Consider the following 4,274-nt stretch of genomic DNA (forward strand, 5'->3'; position numbering starts at 1 on the left):
CCACCTCGCCCCACATCTTAGTGTCAGCAGAAAGCTTGGACTGCATGCTTTCCACCCCCTTGCCCAAGTTGCTGATTAAGGTGTTAATCAGTGCAGGCCTGAGGACCAAGCCCTGGGGTACCCCACTGCCCAAATCTCGACAGGTAGCATACAATCCATCCACCCCCCGTGCCCCATCAACCAATTTTTTACCCATCCAACTGTGTAGGCATCAATGCTGCAGTTGCTTAATTTATTGATGAGGATCGGGTAAAACCACATATCCTTCGAGCCAGAATCGAACCAGCGACCTAAGGATCCCCATGGGCCTAGGCTGTACCTCTACAGTCCTCCGCTCTACCAGCTGAGCTATCGAAGGGACTGGCAAGGGATCAATAATTTGGATTAGTAGGGACTAAAGAGCACTGGGGTTAAGTCTTGTCTATTCCCTTCTGACTCTACAATCTATGAATCCTTTTGTGCCCCAAGGATTAGTCCCTTGAGAAACCTCCAACCCTCCTGTACCCGCATTTGCTCGATGCTCTTGAGTTCAGCCACCATACTAACTAGCCTTCTAAGTTTACTAAAGTTAGCCCTTCTGAAGTCTAACACTTTAGCCTCACTGGATAATTTTCTCACCCTTTTCTGGATTGTGAACTCTACCAAGTGATGGTTACTATCTCCCCGGTTACTGTGTACTCACAGGTTCTCCACAAGATCATCTCCTGTTGCTAAGACCAAGTCTAGCGAAGCGCTACCCTTGATGGGACTGGACACATTCTGGGTTAGGTGGAGGTGGAGCACACAGTGTAAAAACCTCCATGAGTGGCTTGTTTTGGCCACCTGTTCCTCTCAGCAGACATCCAAGTAATTTAGATCCCCCATGACCACTGTCTCCCTTACCTCTATGGCATCTGAGAGCTGCCTGGAGAATATCTTGTCTAGCTCATCATCCTGGTAAGGAGGTCTGTAGTAGGTCTCCACTACCAAGTCCTTTTCCCCTGCCCCCCCCGGATCCTGACCCACAGTGCCTCAGTATTCCCCTCCTCTACCCCCACCTTGATGATGGAAGATGTGCACTGCTCCTTAACATAAAGAGCTACACCCCGCCTTTTTTCCCATTCTGTCACACCTATACAATCTGTACCCCTCAATTCCTACTGTCCAGTCATGCGTAGAATCCCACCATGTTTCAGTTAAGCCGACTAGGTCATACTGTGTGCTAGCAAGTAAGAGTGTGAGCTCCTCCTGCTTATGGCCCATACTCCTGGCATTTGGGTAAAGACACTTTAGCCCCCCAATGGGTGCTCTTGGTGCCCCTTTTCCTCTATGGTTTGTGTTCCCCTTAGTGCTTACCTGGTTAGGTCTGGTGCCTTGCTTGTGGCATTCCAACCCTGGGTTCTCATCGACCACCAGTTCTCCATTCCCCATCAAACTTATTTTAAAGCTCTTCAGAGGGGATCAGCCAACCTGTGATCAGCCAAGATAAGGCTTGCAAGCATATCTTGCTTTGGTACCTCAGCTGGGAGAGAGGAGGCTTATAGACTTGCTTTGTGTAAAAATCCTTTGGCTGCTGGTTTGATTCTAGCTCAGAAGGAAGTTTTTGCTCTCAGCCAGTCTGCAGTTGGCGACACTACAAGCATGTGACCCTCTTCCCTGCCTGCTGGTAAAAAGAAGGTTCTGGGTGACATGAGGCCTGTGCAGGACATGCTTGGAAAATGGTGGTCTCACTGGATAACAAAGCTAACCTATTTAACAATTTCTTTGTCTCCATTTTTCTGAGCAGGGACCAGGTCATCCCCCTCACTGAGATCCCCGATGGTCCCAGGGGAGGCATAGCCAGGCCCAGGGTCAGTGAGGACCTAGTCAGGGAACTTCTGGAGGGACTAGACATGTTCAAGTCAGCTGGCCCTGATGAACTCCACCCCAGAGTGCTGAGGGAATTAGCAGAGGTCATTGTGGGACCCCTGGCACGGCTTTACGAGCACTCGTGGTGCTCTGGTGAGGTGCCAGAGGACTGGAAAAGGGCCAATGTGGTTCCCATTTTCAAAAAAGGGAGGAAGGAGGACCCAGGAAACTATAAGCCTTTTAGTCTTACCTTGGTCCTGGGAAAGCTCTTTGAGAAAATTATCCAGGTGCACATCTGCAAGGGGCAAGCAGGGGAATGTATGCTTAGGGGCACGGCACCCAGCATGGGTTCAGTAGAGGCAGGTCGTGTCAGACCAACCTGGTGGCCTTCTACGACCAGGGCACAAAATCCTTGGACGCAGGTGTCGCGGTGGATGTAGGCCTTTGACACTGTCTCTCACCCCATTCTTATTAAATATTAGGCGTCTGTGGTGTCAATGCCTACACAGTTAGATGGGTCGCCAATTGGTTGGAGGGCCGTACCCAGAGAGTGTTGGACAGGTCTTTTTTGACCTGGAGGGACATGGGCAGTGGGGTCCCCCAGGGCTCGGTCCTCGGGCTTGCGCTGTTCAACATCTTCGTTGGTAACTTGGACGAGGGGGTGAAGAGCACCTTGTCAAAATTCGCAGATGACACAAAGATGTGGGGAGAAGTGGGAACACTGCAATGGAGGAATAGGCTGCAATCAGACCTAGACAGGTTACAGTGGTGGGCGGATGAGAACAGGATGGGTTTCAACACTGAGAAGTGCAAGGTGCTGCACCTGGGGAGGAAGAACCAGCAGCAGACCTACAGGCTGGGGAACTTCCTTCTCGTCAGTGCAGAGGCAGAAAAGGATCTTGGAGTCATTATTGATGCCACAATGAACATGGGCCGACAGTGTGGGGACAGGGTCAGGAAGGCCAACCACACCTTGTTGTGCATCCACAAATGCATCTTGAGCAGGGCCAAGGAGGTGATCCTCCCCCTCCATGCGACACTGGTCAGGCCGTGGTTGGAGTACTGCGTTCAGTTCTGGGCACCGCACGTCAGGAGGGATGTGGCCAGCATGGAGAGGGTCCAGAGGAGGCCACCCGCATGGTCGGGGGCAGCAGGGCAGGCCCTACAAGGAGAAGCTGCGGGACCTGAACCTGTTCAGCCTCCACAAGAGAAGGCTGAGGGGGGACCCAGTGGCCGCTTACAAACTGGTCAGGTGGAACCAGCAGTCATTGGGGGAGTCCCTGTTCCCACGAGCACTCCCAGGAGTGACTAGAAATAATGGTCACAAGCTGGCAGAGGGTAGATTCAGGCTAGACATCAGGAGGAGCTATTTCACAGTTGGGGCGGCTAGGATCTGAAGCCAACTTCCATGGGAAGTGGTGCTGCTCCTACCCTGGGGGTCTTTAACAGGAGGCTAGATGAACACATTGCCGGGGGCGTTTGACCCCAGTACTCCTTCCTGCCATGGCAGGGTGTCGGACTTGATGATCTGCTCAGGTCCCTTCCGACCCGACCTACTATGAAACTATTAAATCCCGAGCAAACGAGGTATAGTCCTCTGTGGTGGTGGCCCCTCCCTTCCAGTGGTTGTACGCTTCCTTCTTAGTTTTGAGACATTCCTGGATGCTTTTGGTGAGCCATGGGGGCTTTTGAGCACTCTTGCCTGCTTTGATCCGTGTTGGGATTGCCTCCCTTTGGGCTTGGAGGATCATCTCCTTCAGGAACGACCACTGTTCTTGGACTCCCAACTCCCCACCCCTCTGGGACCTCAGTGCCTCCCCGACTAGTCTCCTTAGCTTAATGAAATCTGCCCTCCTGAAGGACAAGGCTCCTGTCTTGTTGCAGCCCTTTGCCGCCCTACGCTGGATGGTGAATTCCAATAGGTGATTATTGAACTAATGAGAGATCCTTCTGTTTTGCTGATGGGGTGATAAATTTGCCCTCCTGCATAATCAAATTGTATGTAAATCTCAGCTAGCCAGCAAGTTGCTGGGGGGAGGGGGGGGCAGGAACCCTTCCTAATCAGAGCATCGAGCATCCTGCTGGAGCCTGGCCATGCCCCCCCGCCCCAGCTCAGTACTGTTGAAGGGAAGGGAGGGCTCCTCTAGCAACACTTCTAGAGCCAAGCTGTGGATCAGGGCCTATGGGCTCTCAGGCTGGGAATCCTCAGCACCCTTCAGAAAGTGGCAGAGGTAGGCACTGTGGCACATTGGTGGGGACCTTCTTGCATGGGTTTCTGGCCTCCCTGCCCCATTCCTGCCTTCTGAGGGCTTGATCTTTTGGTGGGGACCCAGAGCAGAAGAGGCTTCCCCCTATACCTGGGGGGCAGTGGTGATAGATGCCCCAGGGTGGGATGTGTCTCAGGGAGCCCCACGATGGGGGCATCCTGGAATGAAGCCATAGATTTC

The 4,274-nt window shown here is 52.7% G+C and overlaps 1 non-coding gene across 1 annotated transcript; it reads right to left on the reverse strand.

Moving 5' to 3' along the window:
• Positions 1-262: 262 nt before the first annotated feature.
• On the reverse strand, positions 263-358 carry TRNAY-GUA. Its single transcript has 2 exons — positions 322-358; positions 263-298 (listed from the first exon to the last, which is right to left on the reverse strand). It is a non-coding gene; the product is annotated as a tRNA-Tyr (tRNA).
• Between the last annotated feature and the right edge of the window lie 3,916 nt (positions 359-4,274).

Source organism: Alligator sinensis, unplaced genomic scaffold (assembly GCF_000455745.1).
Source record: "Alligator sinensis unplaced genomic scaffold, ASM45574v1 scaffold326_1, whole genome shotgun sequence".
Lineage (NCBI taxonomy): Eukaryota > Metazoa > Chordata > Crocodylia > Alligatoridae > Alligator > Alligator sinensis.